The following is a 24,223-nucleotide window of genomic DNA, read 5'->3' on the forward strand; positions in this document are numbered from 1 at the left end:
ACAACTAGAGAAAGCCCTCGCACAGAAACGAAGACCCAACACAGCAAAAATAAATAAAATAAAATAATAAACTCCTACCCCCAACATCTTCTTAAAAACAAAATATTTTTCTTTAAATATTACATTAGAATACTAAGATTATTTTATCATGCTTATCGACTTCATATTATATTTTTCATGTACATTTGCTCTATTAGTAAAGTGAGAAAAAACTGAACGACCCTTGCAAAATGCATACATCATCTGCTCTAAATTGCCACGGCAACCAGATGGGAGTTCTCTGATTTCCTTCCAGCTGCTATTTCTTTTCCATTCCAGCAGAGAAAAAGAAGTAAACCTCACATTTGGCAGAAAAAGAAGTACTTTCCTTTGTTATCAGCTTAAATGGCAACTGACACCATTTAAGAAATTAATTCAGTTAATCTTTAACCAAAACATAAAGAAAAGGAATCCCAAACCAATTTCTTCAGGTAGTATTCTAGGGACATTCACATAAAGTCAAATTTCTTTTTCTTTCCTCGTATGTCGACAGCCTAAATCTAAAACTCACTCTCTTCCTCCCACCCTCCTTCTCACTCTTCCTCTCTTGGTGGTAATTGTCAGCCTGAGAAACATGCAATCTGGCATTTCTACTTAAGGACAGAATCAATCAGTATACACTTTCTCTCAAAATAGCTTATCTAAAAAGGCTAGCTGCTGTAGCACTGGGTAAAGTCACACAGCTAGGGAGGAAAAAGCCACAATGATTTCATGTATTCCTCTCCAATGAAAAGAGAATTTCTAAACTTTGTATAAATCAAACCTAAATGTGAAGTGTCTGCTGTGGTAGGCAGAATTCTAAATTGAGCCCCAATGACCCTTGCCCTGTGTAATTCCCTGTTCCTCTGAGTGTGGGTAGCCCTGTGAATATGATATCACTCTTGTAATTATGTTATGTTATATGGCAAAAGGGCAGATACACTGGGTGGGCCTAACCTAACCACATGAGCCTTTTTACAGGTGAGGGTTTTTCTCTGACTGGTCAAAGAAAAAGTCAGGGGCGTGCTTGAGCTAACCTGCAAAAAAGCAAACATTCATGTCAGGAACTGCCCATTAGGGCCACAGAGCAAGGAATTACGGGTGGCCTCTAGGAGTGAGAGTGGTCCCCAGCCAACAGCTAGAAGGATAACAACAACTTCAGTGCAAGGAAGAGTTCTGCCAATAACTAGTCATCTTAAAAGAGGACTCCAATCCCCAAATGAGAACTGCAGCCTTGGCCAGCAGTTTGGTTTCAGTCCAGTGAGAAATCAGCCACCTGTGCAGCCCTAACTTCTGACCTACAGAACTGTGAGCTAATAAACAGGTATTGTTTTCACCTGCTAAGTGTGGTAATTTGTGCAGCAATAGAAAATGAATAGAGCTGCCAAGTTCTCAATAAGTAATAGAGTAGTTCATTTTAAATTATCAGATTTTGGCCTCAACCAAATCTGGGGTTTTTAAAATAATTGAAATGATCAGAGGAATTAAGAAGCTGGGTAATAAGAATGTGACAGCCAATTCTCTTTGGGGCACAGGCAAGTTAAAAAAAAAAAAGAAAGGAAAACAAAAACTTATTCCCCAAATTCTAACAGAAACAATCATAATTCCAAGCCAGACACTTTACATGGTCTTTCTAAGACTGTGTCGTCTTCTAGAACACTGAACATAGTTAGTGAAGATGTAAGTAAATCACACCTGCTTCCCAACTAAACTACACCTTAGACAGCAAACGAGTTGACTACTTGACCACCTAACAACATATGTATGACGGAGCTATAGACTTCTCATCCACCTGTATTATTAATATTTCATAAAACAGTGTGGGGCCTGGCAGTACACGTTATTACTACTGAAGAAGAGAAAGGCAGACAGAAAAGTTTAATCCAGAGCCCAAAAGCGTGTAAAAATGGTATCCACTGATTCCACAAATACTCAGAATAGCATATAACAGCGGTCCCCAGCCTTTTTGACACCAGGGACCAGCTTCGTGGAAGACAGTTTTTCCATGGGATGGGGTGGGGGGATGGTTTCGGGATGATTCAAGCACATTACGTTTATTGTGCACTTTCCTTCTTATTATTGTTACATTGTACTACATAATGAAATGATTATACAGCTCACCATAATGCAGAATCCGTGGGAGCCCTGAGCTTGTTTTCCTGCAACTAGATGGTCCCACCTGGGGGTGACAGGAGACAGTGACACCTGAAGTGTGTGCCTTAGGTCCAGTCTACTCCGTAAGATGCAGCTTGTCACTTGCCACTCACTGATAGGGTTTTGATATGACTCTGTAGGCAGCTGATTTATCAGGGTCTCTGTGCAGTCAAACCCCTCTGCTAATGATAATCTCTGTTTGCAGCCGCTCCCCAGCGCTAGCATCGCCTCAGCTGCACCTCAGATCATCAGGCACTAGATTCTCATAAGGAGCACGCAGCCTAGATCCCTCGCACGCACAGTTCACAGTAGGGTTTGCGCTCCTATGAGAATCTGATGCTGTCACTGATCTGACAAGAGGTGGAGCTCAGGTGGCAATGCGAGTGACGGGAAGCAGCTGCAAATACAGATGAGGCTTCACTCGCCTGCCACTCACCTCCTGCTGTGCGGCCCGGTTCCTAACAGGTCACCAACCGATATCGGTCCGTGGCCCGGGGGTTGGGGATCCCTGGCGTATAGCATGCACCATGACGTGTACCGGGGTACAAAGGAGCCCGGCACTGAGGGATGCATGGTCTAGCAAGAGGGCTCTAGAGAAATGCCTGTAAACACAAGAATATAGGAACATAACTGCTCCAAGTGTTGTTATAGAGGAGGAGGTGGCAGAGGGCTGAGCCAGAAACATCTACATGCTGGGAGTGATCTTAGAGACAGAACAGAATGAGGCACAGGGGGTGGAGGAGGGTGGCCAAGGCCCAGGAACAGGGTGATGAGAGGCACAAAGGCCTAAACTAGTCCAGTGTGGCTGGAGACAGGGAAGAGGTTCAGCAGCAGCCAGTTGACAGAGGAACGACCCACAGTTCTAAGGGATTCGCGCTCTATCCTTAAGGCAAGTAGGAGCCACTGAAACACAATTTTAGGACCAGAGAGTTGCTCTCTGCAAAAAACATGAAATTGGTATACAGAATGGGTGGAAAGGATAAAAGACAGAAGCAGGGAAACTAGTGAGGTGTCGCAGGAGGAAATGATGAAAACCTGAACTCAGAACTCAGTAATTCATTTGCTGGAGGTGGGTGTCTGTCTCCTAGGTTTCTGATAGTAAGATAGTGTTACCATTAATTTGGAGAGAGAACACAGCAGCAGGAGGAGGAGTGGTTTGCAGTGAAAGCTTACTTCTGTTTCAGCTCATCAGAGTTTGAGGGGCATGTGGGATGTCCAGCATTGTGGACATCCTTGGTGGACTGCTTGGTATATAGAATCTATAGTTAAAAAATAAAGGTTTAGGCTGCCAATAGAAACAGAGGTCATGAGTAAACAGCTGGTAAACAATGCCTCTCCAAGCATGTGAGAGTGCCAAAGAGAACTGAGGGGTTGAAGAGACAAGAGCAACGCCTAGTTAAGAGCTAACATACCAAGGTTAGTCAAACCACCAACAGATTCTAGCCTTCCTGGTTCATGACCTGCAAGCAGTGACCCAGAGCATAATCACCAAGATAAATCCATAAATTTCAAAGACAGATTTTGGAGAATATACAAGTTTCACCTCATATAAGCCTACCTTTTTACATTAGGACGAGATATACATATTAAAAACTAGCAAACTAAGAACCCGTGTGTTTCTATCTAAAAGGCTCTGTTTGTAGGCAATCTGAAGCCAGCTGGGTACAGGGTAAACCGCCACTACAAAAAAAAAACGGCGGGGGGTGGGGGGAGAATTGTTTACTAAGACCTGTATGTTGATGAAACTTAACTAGAACAACTTCCTCCTGCTACTCAGGAAATAACGCAAGATGTACCACTTTGAACATGGCTTCTGCACACCTCCGCAAGATTTAAATCAAAAAGCAACTATAATTATATGACACAATAGCCACTAGCCAAATTAAACAGAGTAAAATTTAAGATTCAGTTCTTCCGTCACCCTAGCCTCATTTTAAGGGCTCAAGCAGCCAGAACCACATACAGCTGGTGACTTATGGTACTGAACAGTGCAGATAATAGAACATTTCTATCATCACAGAAAGTTCTACTGGACAGTGCTGCTCTAGGCAACATTTTAGCAACGTGAACCTCCTCTAGCATATCATTACTTTTAATAAGTAAACAAAATTAACTGAAAAGAGTTTGGAACATTTTTTTATACAGCCCACCATTGGAAATTTTAGCTGTAAAATTATAAACAGGAAGAGTATATTCATTTTTAATTTGACAGATGATTCCAATATTTGAATATCCTTTAGCTCAGCACACCTCCTTACTGGAACTCACCTGATACTCACAGTGACAATGTCCGTAAATAGCAATATATTGGGGTCTAAATGTCCATCAATGGGAGACTTGTTAATAACATGATGATAGATTATGGCACATGCATACAACATAACTCTTCTATAAAAAATGAGGCAAATGAAATTAAGGAAATTCCATCCACAATAGCATCAAAAAGAATAAAACACAGAGCTCCGGTGGCAACCATGGCATATACCGGCCTCACGGTGCCTCTCATTATGATGAGCATGTTCTGTGGCTTCATCAGCTTCCTGGTGCCCTGGTTCATCTGTAAGGGTCCCAACCGGGGAGTTATCATCACCATATTGGTGACCTGTTCAGTTTGCCACTATCTCTTTTGGCTGATTGCAATTCTGGCCCAACTCAACCCTCTCTTTGGACCACAGTTGAAAAATGAAACCATCTGGTACCTCAAGCATCACTGGCCTTGAGGAAGAAGACCTGCTCGCCCGTGCTCAGTCACTGAGGCCACAAAGAGAACTCCTCTGGATGCAAAGTCACCTCCACACCCAGACCACCTTCCTTAACTCAACCGTTTTAGCCATCAACTGCCTTAAATGTTCCCACCACATTTGAATGCCTTATTTTACAATGCAGTATTTTTTCTGGTCACCTTTCTCATTACACTTTGATGAATGATGTACCTATTTAACCTAAAGTATGCTGCCTCCATAAAATGTTTATGTACTCTTCTGAGATAGAAAGTGCTGTTCTTCGGAGAAATAATGTTACTCTCTCCTTGGAACCTGTGGATTTGAAGATGGCTCCTGCCTGCTCTCAACATGGGAATCAGCGAAATGTTTAAGAACTGTTACAAGGCAATAAGACTCCAGTGGGGCAGTCAGTAGGAGAACATGTTCAGAGGGAAAAATCTGTCTCACCAGAATTATACCAAAGTATATTTTCAGGATGAATTTCTTATTTCTGCTATCTTTTAGAATAAATTATTTTTCTGCTTTCCATGGAAAAAGAAAGAATAAGATACAGTTGAACACTGAACAATTAGAGGGTTGGGGCATGGCTGAAAATCGAAGTACAACTTAATAGTTGGCCTTCTGTGTATGTGGTTCCTCCATATACACAGAGTCAACTATCTGTGGACTGTGTAGTACTGTAGTACATACTATTAAAAAAAATCCACGTATAAGTGGACCCAAGTAGTTCAAACCCGTGTTAAGGGTCAACTGTACGTAGGAATAAATTTAACAAAAGAAGTTCAAAATATATACTATCAAAGCTAGAAAAGATTACTGAAAGAAATTAAAGAAGATCTAAATAAACAGAAACACATCCCACGTTAATGGACTGAAGACTTAATTCTGTTAAGATGACAGTATGCCCCAAACTGATCTACAGATTCAATTCAATGCCTATCAAAATACCAGTTGGCTTCTTTGCAGAAATTGATAAGCCATTCCTAAAATTCATATGGAAATGAAATGACCCAGAATAGCCAAACCAATATCGAGAAAGAACAATACTGGAAGACTCATGCTTCTTGATTTCGAAACTTACTAAAAGGTACAGTAATCAACAGAGTGTGGCACTGAGAGTCCAGAAATAAACCCTCACATTACCATCAAATGATTTTTCAACAAAGGTGCCAAGACCATTCAATAAGGAAAGAACGGTGTCTTTAAACAAAAGGTGATGAGGTAAATGAACACCCACATGCAAAAGAATAAAGCAGGACTCCTATCTCACACTACACGCAAAAATTAACTCACAGTAGATCAAAGACCCAGATGTTAAGACCTAAAACTATTTAAAACTCCTAGAAAAGATGTTCATCTTTAGCCATCAGAAAAACAAAAATCAAAACCACAATGAACCACGAATCCACACGTACTAGGATGGCAATAATCAAAAAGACAGATACTAACAAGTGATGGCAAAAATATGCAAATATTAGAACCCTCACAGACTGTTTATAAGAAAGGAAAATGATGTACGCATTTTGAAAAACATTTGAAAAACTAGAAGCAGTTTCTCAAAAGATTAAACAGTTACCATATGACTCAGCAGTTCCACTCCTAGGTATATACACAAGAGAAGCTAAAACATACATCAAAAATAAAAACTTGCGCATAAATGTTCTTAGCCTCATTATTTGTACTACCCCAAAGCAGAAACAATCTAATGTCCATTAACTGATGAATGGATAAATAAAACAAAATAGTAATATAATAGAATATTACTCAACAATAAAAAGTAATGGAAGTACTGATAGATGCTACAACATGGATGATCCTTGAAAACGTTATGGTAAATCAAAGAAGCTAGTCACTAAAGATCATATTATATGATTCCATTTACATGTAATTCCCAGAATAGAGAGAAAGTAGGTTAGTGGCCGCTTATGGCTGAGGGGGTGGGAAGAAATGGAGGTAACTACTCAAGTGTACAGAATTTATTTTGGGGGTGATGAAAATGTTCTAAAATTAGGTGGTTGGTGATGGTTACAAAATTCTGTGAGTAGACTGAAACATCTTTGAATTGCACATTTTAAATTTTATGGTACATAAATTATCTTTCAATAAAGTTGTTACACGAAAATAAAGAGGCTGTCCTCTATGTACTAATATGGAAGATATGTCAATGATAAATACAAAGGTGCAGCGCATTTGTGTATGGCATGTACCATTTGTTTTACAGATATAATACAATGCATGCACCTCATGTTAACGGACTGTTTCTGGTGGGAGCAACAAGAAACTGACAATAATGGCTCTCCTCCAGGAAAAGGAGCTCAATGACTGATGGTCAGGGAGAGGAATTAACTTTTCAAAAATTCCTTATACTCCTTTCATACTTTTTCAGTTGGGCACCATGCGCACGGCTACTGAAACTAATTATTAATTTATAAAGACAAGAAAGAAAAATAAGGAAAGGCAAAGTGGATGCTGGGAAAGTGGTTCCTATCTCTGACCCCACCACCCCTCCCCCCCTCCCCCACCCTTGGCATCTCGGGAGAATCTACTAAAGAACAACAAAATGAACTGTCTAGGGCTGGAAAGCTAGGATAAAAGTCCAGCTCCAAACGACATGCAGTTTTCTGGTAGAAAGCCTGTGGGTTAGTGTGAATACCGGTTCCATCACTTAAAAATCCACGAGAATTCAAGTCAGTGACAACTTCCCTGAGCCTCTCAAGAAAGTCAGAGGTTTATGGTAATTTAAAAGGGATGATACATAAATTCCTTGGTATGGTAACTGTGCACGTGGTAGGCAGTCAATAAAGGTTAATCCTCACGTCCTATTCTCACCTTTCTGGTGTGTGGTTACCATGAACTTGTTTCCTCAGGGCTCCAGCTGTGAATAATAAGGAGGTACACCCTGATATATTATGCATGACAGCGCTATCAGACCTCTGGCCCTTTCTGCTCATCTGTAACTGTGCTAATGCAAAGGTCAGCATCAATCTACCTCTTAACCTCTCTGCTTCTAAACTCATGTATTTTATAATCATGATTGGTTATGAGATTTAAGAAAGTTTCAGAAGCATCTCTATTGTTAATTATCACATATTTCTACAAGGCAATATGACAAAATGGGTTGTACTGCTGCTATAACCATCTTTGGGGGGGAAAAAAAAGATGTCTAACATAGATTTTAAAAAGTTAACACGTAAGCAAACTGCTTAATAAACATTCTCCAGTAACACATGACTTGTTCTAACTAGGTCTTTTTTGACAAGTACAAAGTTAAGCCTAATCCTCAAAGACTTTCTTGTGAACTAGGTTTCAATGGACTTTACACAACAGAAGAGTTCCCATCTTAAAAACTGTTTCCCCTAGGTGGAAGACAAAATTTACAATTGCTGGCAGAGAGTTTTGGTCATCTGAAGAGTTATTAGTCCACTGCAATACGTTCTGCCTCTTTCAAACTTTATAATTTCAGCCATACACATTCTTCAATATTAGATAAATGGCTTTATTTTTTAAGACTGGTGTTTCAATTAGCACTAATACCAACCTTACTATAGGAATTGTGTTTATAGTTCTTCAAAAATGCTGAAGCACATTAATATTATTCCTGTAGGAATGGCCATTTTCAGAGACTGGTGGATACCTAAAGAAGCTATCAGAAAAACATTTTCCAGAGAAACGGGAGATTCTGCAAGCACCAAATCCAAACCCAATGGGAGAGGCTCAAGAATAAGGTTAGGATTCCAGCTACAATTGCTATCCAAAGACAGGTTCTAGGAAGAGACAGGACTAGAGAAACAAGAACTAGGATCAACCAGTGAGTCGAATTTCGGATACCCAAACTCTCTCGACGAAAGAGGTAGGGGAAATCTCTCCTATTAATCTGCAATCTCAAGCTTCTCCTTGGGCAGAGTTAGCATTTGAATTTATTATTATACCTTGCTAGTTCTGAAACCCCCAAGCCAAGAATTAACTTAGAGTGCTTCCGGGTCACTGCCATCCCTGGGCACCTGGAAGAAGTTAAAAACAAATCCTCTTGGGAGAAATGCATCCTCAATCAGGGCTAACTGGGATTCCAAGCAGTTAAGATTGGGTTGGGCAGGTGTGATTTAATAATTTTTTTTCAAATCACCAAATAAATAAGGAAACAATACCCAATGAGCAAGCCAAAAGAAATAATAAACAGCAAAAGTAACTTCAGATACTAGTACTATGAAATACAGAATATACAATAAATATAATACTGATAGAAATAAAGGAAGGAAATGAAAGCACAAGCAGGAAATTAAAGCATGAGACTTAAAATTCATTGATTGATTAGACAACAAACAAGAGACTGGAAGATGGATCTGAAGAAATCATCTAGGATGTACTGGGTTGGCCAGAAAGTTTCTTTGGGTTCTACTGTAAAACAGGAAAAACCTGAGTGAACTTTTTGGCGAACCCAGTATCACAGAAAGAGAAAGAGATTGAAAACATGACGGAAGGTTGAGAAGTAGAGTAGAGAATGAGAAGATCTAACCAATCTACTCTTTGGGCTTCTTGAAGAAGGGAGAAGAAAGAAGAGCTAAGAATTGTCCAGAATTGATAAGGAACATACATCTCAAATTCAGAAAGCACAAAGTGTTCCAGACAAGGAGAAATCTCCAGAACAATAAAACTGAAGAACTCCAAAGCCAAGAGAAAAAAACGGGGGAAAAACGGCCAGATTTTCTACATAGAAATGACAATTACACCGTCACTAGTGGTCACAAAAGAAAGAAGTCAAACAACAGTGGTGTAAGATCATCAAAGTGCTAAGAGCCAAATGACTGTCATTTTCAGTTATATAACTGGCTAAAGAAAACACGTAGGGACTTCCCTCGTGGCGCAGCGGTTAACAATCTGTCTGCCAATGCAGGGGACACGGGTTCGATCCCTGGTCTCGGAAGATCTCACATGCCTCAGGGCAACGAAGCCCGTGCGCCACAAGTACTGAAGCCCGCGCGCCTAGAGCCCGTGGTCCGCAACAAAGAGAAGCCACCGCAACGAGAAGCCCACCCACTGCAACTAGAGAAAGCCCCCGCGCAGCAACGAAGACCCAACACAGCCAAGGGAGGAAGGGAGGGAGGAAGGAAGGAAAACATGTATACATAAAACAAATAAAGGTATTTTCAAATCAACAAAAACTGAGTTTATCATTTACAGACTTCTTCTAAAGAAACTTCTAAAGAATAGATTTCAGGAAGACATGAAACGATGAGGAAGGAAGGTCTAAATTACAAGAAAAAATGGTGATTGATAAACTGGTAAACATGAGTTAAAACAAATAATGAATGTATATTTTCAGGGTGGCAATAAAAATATTACTCAAAATAACAATATTTTAAAAATCAAACTCTTAAATAATAGAACTATTCTGAGTACTTTACTCATATAATTAACTCAATGCTCAAACAACTCTGAAGTACTATTATTCACCCCATCTTCACAGATGAGGATAATAAGGCACAGGGGGTAAGTTCAAGGTCATACAACTAGTGACTGGAGAGCCAGGAAGGAAGCTTGCCCTACTAGGCAGCAGCTGGAAGCAGTGAAATATTTCCAGACCCAACTTTCTAGTAGAACGAGATCTGCTGCTGTGCCAGTGGACTCGGTAGAAGGAAGGGTAGGTGGTAAATAACTGACACCGGTGAGAGGCTTGAACAGGAAACATTGAAGGACACTCACTGGGATGAGATGAATCCTCTGTAGTACTGATATCCACTTACAGCACTCAGACTTCTCCACTCACAGACTGACTCACTAAGACTGAGAGAAGGCCCAGGAATTGGCATGCTTGGTAAGCACCCCAGGAAACTGATGCAGGTGGTTTAAGGGCCACACTTGAAGCAACATTACCAGATTCATATGTAACCACTATAACCACTACATTCAAGTCCTTTAGTCTAAGATTCTATTTGACTTTAATGAGCTTCTAAACAAGAAAAATCATACTCATGTGTAGTTTGGATACCAGATGTCAACTAAACCCTTAAACAAATAATGTGCAGTTTCAAGCTCACCAAAAGATGACACTAGAAAGGATAAACTGTGGTTAAACAATGGAATAACTACTCAGCAATACAAGACAATGAACAAATACAAGAACATGAATGAACTCAAAAGAACTGTGCTAAGTGAAGGAAGTCAGACTACAGAGTATATGATTCCATTTTAAAAAGGCGAAACTTCAGTGATGGAAAGCAGATCAATGGTTGCCAGAGACTAAGGAGTGGGGGAAGGGTACTAACTGTAAAAGGGCTCAAGGGAACTTCTGGTGCTGATGAAATGTTACCTCACAACTGCGGTTGTGGTTATACCATGTATATGTACAACAGTCACAACTCCATGAATTGTACACCTAAAACTGGTGACTCTTTATTTAATGTAAATCATACCTTAATAAAGCTGACTCAAAAAAAAAAAAACCGATCATCATAAACACCAGTGAGTTCTCCCCTGTACACTGCTCTTAACACATACTCTCATCACCCTCCAGTTGGTTCAGATCAAATACTCTTCACCACCAAATATGAAATTCTGCAAACCCCCCAGTCATGTATATTAACACATGGGAAACTCACTGCCTAGTTTTAAACCACTCACTAACCTGCAAGGGCAGTACTGAACAGGTAAGAAAATAAAAGCTTTAGTGTTCAACATAAGAGCCTTACCTAAGGTGGAACAGAAATTCAAAACATAAGGTGCTGCTGAGACTAGCACCCATGAAACCAAATGCTACAAATACTCCCCCTTGTATGCACATATGACACAGTACCATCTCAGTTCAGATTTATCTCACAGCTGAGGACTGTCTTGAAAAACATCAAACTGGTATCTCTGATGGGGCAGGAGCTATAAAGTACTCCACCAGTCTGATCATCCCACCGACTCAGATCAGAGAGAACTCAGGGACTGTGATATTCTCTCCTACCGTTGTGCTCATAAATTTTGTGATTCTACCCTATAGTCCCAAATTCTGCTTGACTACCCACGTACAGAGAAGATACCTCACATTTGTTCAAGAAATATTTATCAAACTATCTTATTGTTAAAAATGAGTAAAAGCTGTCTTCGTGCATGGAACCAGGTGTCTGACAGACTAGAGCAGACAAGTATACAAATAACAATATAAAACAAGGCAGACCATGGTTCAGAAAGATTATTACCTTAATCACCTCAATATAGTCAAGGTTCCAAGGTCCAGGGAATACAATGAGAACAAAACAAAATACCCAGAAAGGCAGAAATGTTTTCTCTGGCTCGTTTAGTCCCCACGGAATCCATAGAGAAAGTAGTGACAACTGAGGCTGAACTGTGAGGAAGGGCTTTGGAGGCAAGGGGAACCTCAGGAATAAGCACAGGCATGGCAACAGGAAAGTCCAGTTTTGCTGATATACAAGGTACCCACAGGAGAATATTGGCAGAAATGCTAGAAAGAAAGACTGGAACCAGATTCTGACACCCTTGAATGAAGAATATGGAGTTTATTTCTGGTAAGATATAAAACGTCATGCAAAATTTAATCTATATTTATTTTAGGATCTGTAACACAACAGTTCTTAAGACTATACACCATGATCATGTAGAAGCTTTTTCAAAAGACAAAAGCCTACAAGCAGGAGATTCTGACTCAGCAGGTCTGGAATGTGGCCTGGGCACATGTCACTAGGAGTCTGACACACACCCACAGTTAAGAATCTCCGCTGTAAGGAGCCATTACCATGTCTTACAGATGTGTACCGGTAATACACTCAAGTGTGCTTATGACTGAAATACAAGCAAGGAAAGCAAATACTACTAGGCACAGGCAAAGAAAGGCAGATTTCAAATAAGAACTTCTGATGCTCCAAAAGATTTCAGGAATAGGACATTCCACTCTAATAAATGTATGTCTCTTAAAAAGTTATTACACTAATCAGTCTGTTTTAATCACCTACTTCATTCAAGTAAAACCAAATTTTAGTTAATTCCATCAAAATATAAATAATTATATCATTAAGTATTCAGAGTTTAAACTCAGAAAACCATAGCTAAAGGACTTCTAATTTAAACATGACTGATTAACACCATACATTTTTCTTCTCTCCTTCCCGTAGTAAAAAACAAACAAACAAAAAAAACCAAGAAAATCCAAAAGAACAAAGACAATAGAATAGTAAAAATCAAGGAACAAGAAATTCAACAATGTTTTTAGAAAACAAAGTCGATGCAGGAGGTAACAAATAGGAAGAACGAAGCACTACAACCGGCAGTGCCAGACACGGACCAGAGACTAGTCCACCCCGGAACCACAGAGCCTCGGCATGAAAACCAAGGACTGGGGAGATGTCAGGTTGTTGGGGGGATGCTACTGAATACACAGAGCTCAGCTGGACAGAGCCATGGCTCCTTCCCCACTCACCCCTACCCCCAGTGTAGGCAGATTACAACCTTTCCTGAAGCAAGGACTGGATATTTTGGAGAAAGTCTTTGCTTCAGGAAAGACTGTGATCTGGCTACAATCTTTTGGAGAAGGTATGGTAAGGTACTGTGATGAGAAACCATTTTGATAATTAATAGAATCTCAGATTCCTTACTCCACTCTGCCCCGCTGAACAGGAGTAAAGAGAATTCCTTATTGGAGAAAGGGAATAGCCACACCCAGGCCAGGCCCATATACAGTTACAACAGAATTCATTTTTAAAAAATCCTTCTCTTAAAAACTAATAAGCAGGCTTCCCTGGTGGCGCAGTGGTTGACAGTCCGCCTGCTGATGAAGGGGACATGGGTTCGTGCCCCGGTCCGGGAGGATCCCACATGCCGCGGAGCGGCTGGGCCCGTGAGCCATGGCCGCTGAGCCTGTGCGTGTCCGGAGCCTGTGCTCCGCAACGGGAGAGGCCACAGCAGTGAGAGGCCCGCGTACCGCAAAAAAACAAAACAAAACAAAACAAAACAAAACAAACTAATGAGCATTTAACATATCACACACTGGGTTCTCTCTACACCTTGATAAGGGTCAACCAGCTCCTATAACCCAGGTTCGTTTCAGGCTTTCCAGCGCTGGCGGTTGATGACTCTTTACTAGGTATGATGCTGAGTAGCTGACTGAGGACAAGAGCTAAGCTTTAGTGCCTACGTGCTTATTAGCACGGGTGCTTACTCAGGCAGACATTAAATAATATAAGCTGAATAAAAAACCAAAATAGAAAAGGTGTATGCCTGCTACTTTCTAAATCATTAAGCCTATAATCTAAAACTTTGATTTCACTATCTTACATTGATTCTGAACTTCAGTGAAGTCAAAAAAATTTTCTATATTAAAGAATACATTTCCTAGTCCTTTCTTCCTCCCAAATATGCAGTAAATAATAAGGTGTCATTTGAAAGTATAAGAAATTCTGTTGACTAGAGATGCTATTTCTACGTGTTAGGAATTCATGAATAAAGAATCCTACTAAGGACTTAGTTACAAACTGGTGGCAAGAACAGGCAAAAATTCCCAACTGGTGTACACGTGACCTAGAGGCATACAAGTTAGACAGTCTATTCATCACTACTTATTCGGGAGAATTTTAGGAACTCAAATAATATATGACTTAAATCCTGAAAAAGTGAAATAAGGTTTCATTTAAATGGTTGTTTTAAAATCAGCAGACAGGGACTTCCCTGGTGGCACAGTGGTTAAGAATCTGCCTGCCAATGTAGGGGACACGGGTTCAAGCCCTGGTCCGGGAAGATCCCACATGCCGTGGAGCAGCTAAGCCCGTGCGCCACAACTACTGAGCCTGTGCTCTAGAGCCCGTGAGCCACAACTACTGAAGCCTGTGTGCCGAGAGCCTGTGCTCCGCAACAAGAGAAGCCACCACAATGAGAAGCCCACGCACCGCAAAAAAGAGTAGCCCCTGCTCGCCGCAACTAGAGAAAACCCGCACACACCAACGAGGACCCAACGCAACCAAAAACAAACAAATAATAAAAATAAATAAATTAATTAAAAGATTTGTTTAAAAAAACAGCAGACAGGGCTTCCCTGGTGGTGCAGTGGTTGAGAGTCCGCCTGCCGTTGCAGGGGACACGGGTTCGTGCCCTGGTCCGGGAAGATCCCACATGCCACGGAGCGGCTGGGCCCGTGAGCCATGGCCACTGAGCCTGCGCGTCTTGAGCCTGTGCTCTGCAACGGGAGAGGCCACAACAGTGAGAGGCCTGCATACCGCAAGAAAAAAAAAACAGCCAACAAAAACTACATACAGCTCCCCCCCAAAACAGGTGGAGCTTAAATGTGGCAATAAAATTAATGTTTTATATACTGAATGCTTTAAAGTCAATTTGTTTCTCCTCATTCTTGGATCCATTATAGTACAGTCTGACTTGTGATACCAAGCTAAAATAAAAACTCTTTCAATAGTTCGCTATTTTCTTGGAACACAGTCTCAGGAGTAACTTACCAGGTCAAAGACTTTCCACATTTAAAAATCAAACAGGGGCTTCCCTGGTGGCGCAGTGGTTGAGAGTCCACCTGCCGATGCAGGGGATGCGGGTTCGTGCCCCGGTCCGGGAAGATCCCGCATGCCGCAGAGCGGCTGGGCCCGTGGGCCATGGCCAATGAGCCTGCACGTCCGGAGCCTGTGCTCCGCGGTAGGAGAGGCCACGACAGTGAGAGGCCTGCGTACCACAAAAAAAAAAAAAAACAAAAAACAAACATACTGAGAAACTGCTATACAAAAATCTGTACAAGTGACACCCTCATCATCAGAGAACATCTTTATTGGTAGTTTAACTGCTTAAGATGAGCTCCTGCACATATTCCACTAAAGACATCCCAACAAAGAAAAAACTGTTTCCTTACAATGGCTCATTAACTTTTCTAATAAGTAATAATCCATGCTATAAAAACAAAAAATGCACTATACTCAATAAAGTTTGAAACTTAAAATCTGAAGTAAAATTTGATCAAACAGTAACTGAAAACAATATTCCTAACAATTCAATAAGCATTTTAAGCAGAAAATAGTTTTTAACAGCAAAATTACTGTTAAGTTTTAAGACTTCTATTTTCTTACCTACTTCAGCATCTATTCTGAGTACTGCTAACTCTTTAAACACTATTATTCCACAGTATTCCTTATGTGTTTTCCATCATAAATTACATTCTTGAGAAAGAGCATTCTGGTGTAAATACAGCAGCTGAATGGATAATAACATGAATTTTAAAACACACTTCCAATAAATAGACTTGCACTTACATGCAACTGTAACCTTACTGACCATTTACTACATCATTCTCTGTTTGCTTCATCATGAACAAGAGTGATATGGCTGCAGACCTCACAGAGTATTTTGTTGGAACTACACTGGAATCAGAAAAGGGAAGTTTATAATTTTTTTGATGGAAAAAGCCATCTAAACTCTAGTTCCTGCTATGAGCCAGGCATTATCCAAATGCTTTCACATTTATTCAAATAATCTTTAAAAAGACACAAAGGGCACAGAATAAAATTTCACTACTGATGCAATTACTCTTTGTGCAAAATGACTCAGGTATAAAAGGGGCCAGACCCACCTTGACCCAGGGCCTCTCAGTCCAGAAAAAAGCATGTTGAGACCACATGATTTCACAACCTTAACTCTATCTGCCCAGAATGGGCCCAATGGCAATAATTCCACGAATGATCTCTTCAGCCTAAATAAAAAAAAAAAAAAAAAAAAAAAAAATCAACTGTAACAACTATTTTTTGCCTAATGTCGGCAAAAAGGAAAAAGCCTCTTCTGAAGAGATTCCTAAAGTGCTGACCAGCCACAGGCTTTCTTTCCACATTTTAATAATCCAGGCAGAATGCAGAATTGAAGGCCACTCCTTCCCCATCTGTCTCTGCCATCCTGCCATACCTCCCTACCCAAGTTGATCTCCTATCTGGATCCAACCCTGTCTCTTCTGCCTTATAAAAGCCATGCTTCCCTACTCCATCTCAGCAGTTACACTCTTCCTTCAACAGTCAGGTCTGTGGACCATCCGTCCTCCACAGAACTCGGCCCTCTCGTAGTTTGGTGACCTGCACACGCATTTTCCTCTCCCAAGCCCAGGTTTCACCACCTTCGCCAAACCACCCAATTTCTGGTTTGGTGTCTTGCACATCACAAAATTTCAAAACTCTGTATTTTTTCTCTCACCTGTGTTTTAGATAGTTGCGATGGAGAAGAAAAGAACCCTGGATAACTGAGTTCTTGCTATACAGATATTTAATCTGTTAGGTCAAGAAGACAGCTAATATTCAAACATTTAACTTCTTTCTTTAATTTAAAAATATGAAACTACTTCCAAATCCTAAAATAATCTAATCCTTTTCTAAAATAAATTCAACGTCCAAACACAATAAAATTATTTACTTTATAATTCTGAATAATATATGTGTGAATTTAAACAAACAAAAAAGCCTTATCTGGAATTCCCACAGGTACTTTATAAAACAGCCTGACCAGGGAAGGGGTCAGCACAAACAAGGCTCGTGCTACCATGAATTACATTACAGGAACACCTCAAACCAATAATTTAATCCTGCTCACTGTGAACCACTGTCTGTGTTCTTATTCTAAGTAAAAATATGCTTCCAGAAGTGATGTTTTATCTTCACAAAGTAGTAACTGGACTTCAAAGGCACACTGTAAAAGACTCAAATATTCAATATGTTGGTCATGTACTTTTGTTCAACAAGTATTTATTAAAGACCAACTACGTGCCATGCACTGTGCTAGGCAATACACTGATTTACAAACAAAGGGACACAATCTTTGATGATGAAACACACAACAGACTATCATCTCTGAAGATTTTTAATAACAGCTCCAACATATAAAGATGGATGTAGGGCTTCCCTGGTGGCACAGTGGTTGAGAGTCCACCTGCCAATGCAGGGGACACGGGTTCGTGCCCTGGTCCGGGAAGATCCCACATGCCACGGAGCGGCTGGGCCCGTGAGCCATGGCCGCTGAACCTGCATGTCCGGAGCCTGTGCTCTGCAATGGGAGAGGCCACAACAGTGAGAGGCCCACGTAACCACAAAAAAATAGATGGATGTAGAGAAGCAAAGTAAGTTTCCATTCCACCAGCACGTGCATTCCATCATGCTCCCAACAGAAAAACGGTTTCTATTTATGGGGTCAGTTGGAATTGCCAACTCTGGGTTTTATCAAATTTCTTTCACGTGAAAAGGAAGACAATAAAGTAATAAAAGAATAAGCACAAAGCTGGCTTCCTGAACCAGCTGCAACTGAAACAGAAGTTAAAATTATAGACCTAGGAAACAGTGGTATTACTTTAAAAATTCTTGTAATGTTTAAGAATGCTAAAGCATAAAAAAAAGAACAGATTAACCCAATACCCACTGGTATGTGTGAAAGTTCTATAAACATATATAAATTGTATCATGATGCAAACCCAAATCTCTGTTATCATTTCAAGTATCTCCATTAGTATTCAAACAGGTACTTCGTCAAACAATCTTAGCACCTTTTTCTTCCAACTTTTTTTTGGCCTCTCTGCGTGGCTTGCGGGATCTTAGTTCCCCAACCAGGGATTGAACCCGGGCCACTGGAGTGCCAGGAAATCCCCCTCTTTCATCTTTAATGAGAAAATTACCTGCTTGGGCTTCCTTGCTGGTGCAGTGGTTAAGAATCCGCCTGCCAACACAGGGGACACGGGTTCGAGCCCTGGTCCGGGAAGATCCCACATGTCGCAGAGCAACTAAGCCCGTGTGCCACAACTACTGAACCTGCACTCTAGAGCCCGTGTGCCACAACTACTGAGCCTGCATGCCACAACTACTGAAGCCCACACGTCTAGAGCCCATGCTCTGCGACAAGAGAAGCCACCGCAATGAGAAGCCCCACACCACAACGAAGAGCAGCCCCCACTCGCCGCAACTTGAGAAAGCCCGTGCAAGCAATGAAGACCCAACACAGCCAAATTAATTAATTAATTAATTAATTAATTAATTAAATCTATTTAAAAAAAGAGAAAATTACCTTCTTAATCAAAACAAACAAAAAAACAAAAAAAACCCTCAAAAAACTCTTAAGTGAACATAAAAACAGTAATTATAAAATTTAAGTTCTAGTTCTTTCAAAAATCAAGCTGAAAATGATTAGCATAATCATCTTCCTATGGATAACTTTGACTTACCATTTAGTTCTCTCTGTATGTGCACCTATAATCTAATCCAGCTCTTCTGTTTCTCCTTCCAGGGACCACCACCACCATTTATACACCTCAGTAGTGAACAGAGAGCCTGGGAGTTATCCTCAACTTCAGTCCCGGCCCCTAAATATGACCAGCCACCAATGAATTGGCCTCCTTGATGTCTACAGACCCTCCCCGCTTCCCACCACCCTGTTGTACTCAGACCACAAATGCCCCTCAACTGAATTATTACCACATGTTACCCTTAGCCTCCACCCACCCAATTTATGTCCCACACTGTAGTGAAAGTAACCCTTCAAAAACACAAATCTGATCTCATTTCTTTCTTAAATCCTTTTGCCCTTGAGATAAAGCAAAATATTCTTAACATGATAAATACAACTCTGATGATCTGGGCCCTGCTTAAGGGTCCAGCCTCATCTAACCCCTTTGCTCTTTTTTTCTCTCCCTCTTGTTTATTATATTATATTCCATTATTTCAAACATACAAAACCGGTATGCCCACTTGCAATATTAACAAACCTTGATATTTCATCATAACTGCTTCGCATCTTTTAAATGAAGGACTCAGTTATTACAGGCAGAGCTGAAGCCCCCGGATTCATTCCCCTCCTTCGACAGTTAAAAGCTATCCTGAAATTAAAGACTCATTATTCCTGTGCATGAGTCTACGCATGCATGTTTATACATGGTTTATACTTTAACCATACGGCTTGTACCAATAAACATGTACAGTCTGTGCATGGTTTATACTTTAACCATACAGCTTGTACCAATAAACAATATGTGGTATTATACTGTATGTCATTTTACAATTTTTTTTTCCACTCAGTTTGTTTTCTGAGATTTACCCATGTTGACGGAGGTAACTCCAGTTCTCACTGTAACTGTCATACAGTATTACATCATCTGAATATTCACCAGTATATTGAGCCCTTTTCTCAATGAACGTCTGGGATGTATCACCTTATATTATCACAAACACGCTGACATTTTCACACACATCTCCTTGTGCAGGCATACAAGGGTTTCTCAAAGGCAGACTCTGTCAAGCTACACTCAGCAACTCATGAAACCAATATTCTTGGTTACAGACCATGTTTTATTAAAAATGAAAGTAGAAAATGTGTGTTTCATATATAAGAGTACTGCTTCTTTAAACATATTTCAGTTATACACAGACAGGTCAATGTACGCACTGGGTCACAAAAGAATAAAATATGGAACCCCCTTGCTTGAAAGTGTGTATCTAGAAGTAAAACTCTAATGAGCAGGCTATGCACACCTTCAACTCTGATGCAGTGATGATTCACAGAATTACCCACCTGGAGTTTTTCTTTAATGTGTGAGGTAGGGCTCTAGTACTGGCTTATTCCATATGGATGACCAATTGTCCCAGCAATTATTTATTTTAGATCAGATTACAAGTTACACATGTTCAGTGAATTTACAGACTACTTCAGAAGAAATGGCTTCTGCACAATATTAAATCATTCCATCCTATGTTCACCTTATGTTCAAGAGGGCTTTTACGTCCTCAGTAATATTTTGTCATTTTCTCCATAAGGGCCATGCATAGCTTTGAAAAGAGTTACTTCTAGGAATTCAGAATCTCTGTCCTTTGTTCAAAAAAGATCTTAACACATTGTAACTACCCAGTAAATACTGGGTTGGCCAAAAAGTTCGTTTGGGTTTTTCTGAACAAACTTATCATTTGGTTAATGTCGTCTCAAGTTTCAGTTTGCCACCATCTTACATTTGGGAACACTTAGAATTCCAAGTCAAACTGCAAACCGTCTGAAAATTTACCTTGCCATTATACCTGATTTTATTTCATGAATTTTGTATGTTGAGCTACTATTTAAAGTGAACTTAAACATCCTCCGTGGCCAAAAAAGTTTCAAATGTTTACTTGCTATATCAAAGTTAATTTTTTTCATGAGAAAAAGCCCTAATCTCAAGACACACATGAGCTTAAATATAAAAAGGGTGTTAAAATATCAAATCAACAGATCTCCTTTCCTAGAATGTTGCCATCATCCAAAAACTGTCAGTAAAATTTGGCTTGCTTTTTTGCCTATAAAGTCCGTGGACAATGGATTTTATTTAACACTAGCAACTGGCCTCTCCCCATTTGCACTGGAGAATGACTGCTGCTACTACCCCTGGAGCAGGCTACAGACAGCTGCCAACCAGCACTCAAGCTCATCTGCCCTGGTAACTTTCTATTTAAGACTCACACTTGAAGCCATGAGTTGTTGCCATGTGTGTTACGTCCTGGATGAAGTGCGGCAGGGCTTCCAAATCATCCACCGGCCCCCCTCTCACAGATGATGGCCACCTTACTCCCAAAGCCACTCAAAGTATGACCCCATAGCCTATATTTTCACTCAGAACATCTCAAATCTTCTAAATTTGGTGAAAAACTACCCAGCCATTTTTTACACTGTTAATTAGACACAAAAAAAGAAATCTTATGTATAAAGTTTAATAGGCTGCATCTAGAAAACAAGCACTCTTAAGACTGTGGAGGGTACTTCCCTGATGGTCCAGTGGCTAAGACTCCAAGCTCCCAATGCAGGAGGCCTGGGTTCGATCCCCGGTCAGGGAACTAGATCCCACATGCTGCAAATGAGAGTTTGAATGCTACAACTAAAGATCCTGCATGTAGGAACAAAGATCCTGCGTGCCGCAACTAAGACCCAGCACAGCCAAATAAATACATAAATAAATATTGAGAGAGAGAGAGAGAGAGAGAGAGAGACATGTACAGTCCTTTTTTCTTGTTTTTCCTCCTCTGGGTTCCAAGTTCATACTGTGACTTTAGAGATTAAAAAGGTTTTCAGAAACACATGTTTATGAATTTGGAAGAATGCAGAATCACTCTCAGATACCTCAATACCCCCACCAAAAATCCTATGGCTCCCTCCCAGTGTTTAAAAATGCGCATCTCTTTCAACGATGCAACTATTCCTATTCTTGCAACTTCAAAAGCCAAATTAACTGTGCCTCAAAATCCAGATTTCTTTTCACGACTCAGTACTCATCACATCACACATCACAGATGTTCTTCACCTTCCATTCAGACTCACTTTACTGCATCCTCAGGAGTCCTCAAGAAATTTACCTATTTGCCTACCACTAAATTCATAGACATCGACAAGAAAAAAACCAGGCTCACCTATTTCTCCACTTCCTATTCCAGGCAGGTAAGAGAAAGAATATGAACCTCTGTGGCCAAACTACCAGTATAAAAAAATAGCAAAAGTTATTTTGTTATAGGATAAAGTACAGTCTTGTTAAAGGACAGTCTCTTCAACAAATGGTCTTGAGAAAACTGGATATCCACAGGCAAAAGAATGAAATTGAACCCTTATATTACACCATACACAAATATCAATTCAAAATGGTTTAAAGATTTAAATGTAAGGCATAAAACCATAAAACTCCTAGAAGAAAACACAGGGGAAAAGTTTCATAACACTGGTCCTGGCAATGACACTAGAAGCTCAGGCAATGAAAGCAAAAATAGGCAAGTGGGATTACATCAAACTAAAAAGTTTCCATATAGGAAACAATCAATTAAAAAAAGTATTAAATGTAATAATAACAAGGGAGATTTAAATGAGTGCTAGGCACTGTCTTAAGCACTTTACCTATGTTCACTTATTCAATCCTCCTTACAACTCTATGATGGATATTATTACTATCCTCCATTTTACAGAATAGAAAACTGAGGCTTATTTGATTTATCCCTGGTAACTCGGGAAGTCAGAATTATATCAAGGAAAAGAATGAAAAAAAAAAATCCAACAAGACCATTTAACAAGCCTTAAATTATAGCTAATTCTCCCTACCCCACCCTCCTACTTTTGAATTCATTTTTATACCCTTACCTCATTTGCTGCCAAACAAACTAACACCATATGCCACAGACCACAGGAAATCCATTTACCAGTTAAAGGAAAATCTGTATCTAGAACAAATGCCATTTATTGAAACAGTAACTCTAAACAGAACTTTTTAAAGTACAGAATGTATTGTTAAGGAAGAACATTTTAGATTTTAATGTATTTATTTTGTCATATTTCTTCTGTCAATGAGGTAGATGTATTAAAGGCACTAAAAATATAGTAATTCAATTCCCTCTACCATGTTTTGTATTCAGTGGGAGAGATGATGTAAAAACTGAGTTGCGGGCTTCGCTGGTGTCGCAGTGGTTAGGAATCCGCCCGCCAATGCTGGGGACACGGGTTCAAGCCCTGGTCCGGGAAGATCCCACATGCCGCAGAGCAACTAAGCCCGTGCACCACAACTGCTGAGCCTGTGCTCTAGAGCTTGCGAGCCACAACTACTGAGCCCGTGCGCCACAACTACCAAAGCCCGCACACCTAGAGCCAGTGCTCCGCAACAAGAGAAGCCACTGCAGTGAGAAGCCTGCGCACCACAACAAAGAGTAGCCCTGGGTCACTGCAACTAGAGAAAGCCCGCACACAGCAACAAAGACCCAACACAGCCAAAAATAAATAAATAAAATAAATAAATTAAAAAAAAAAACTGAGTTACTATAGAATACTTTACTGTACTCAATTATACAGAAAATGTAATGTTCTACTAATACAAAGCAGTTCTGAGCGGCCAAAGAAATATTTTTTCCTTTCTCTTTCATTAATAACTATTATTAACAAAATAGGAGAAAAAAGCACAGCAAACATCTCACAACCTACCTTGACCCTCAGAGAAATGAGGGAGGGGGAAATAAGTGACAAGGGTAAACATCCATATCCACAAGCTATTTTTAATCTACTATTCTTAAAATAGGAAGATTTTAGTAACAAAAATATGAATGGTTGCCAAAACCAATACCCTAAGTTGATATGGGAGAAATAATAAAAAGAAATGGATAAAGTTCACTATTAAGTGTGAACTGACTAGATGTTACTAGAAAAGTACAGTGTCTGGATTTAGATCTTTCGAATACCATTTTTAAATTTTCCATCTGAAGCTGCAAAAGCACATCAACTTTCTGACAATATCTCTCTTCAAAAACGTTACAAACAAAAATTTTTGACAATCCAATATCTGGATACTAAAGGGAATTATGAAAGATGCAATAAAAGTTCTTTAGATGTACAACGGG

At 40.1% G+C, this 24,223-nt stretch overlaps 1 protein-coding gene and 1 pseudogene across 13 annotated transcripts in view; one reads left to right on the plus strand and one right to left on the minus strand.

The window, feature by feature from the left end:
• SRPK2 (SRSF protein kinase 2) overlaps positions 1-24,223 on the minus strand; it is a 243,231-nt gene that overhangs the window by 76,875 nt on the left and 142,133 nt on the right. The window lies entirely within an intron of this gene.
• Positions 4,464-4,911, plus strand: LOC113629450 (V-type proton ATPase subunit e 1 pseudogene; annotated as a pseudogene).

This window comes from Aethalodelphis obliquidens, unplaced genomic scaffold (assembly GCF_003676395.1).
Source record: "Aethalodelphis obliquidens isolate GAN/ISIS:26980383/991018 unplaced genomic scaffold, ASM367639v1 scaffold27, whole genome shotgun sequence".
NCBI classification, from domain to species: Eukaryota; Metazoa; Chordata; class Mammalia; order Artiodactyla; family Delphinidae; genus Aethalodelphis; species Aethalodelphis obliquidens.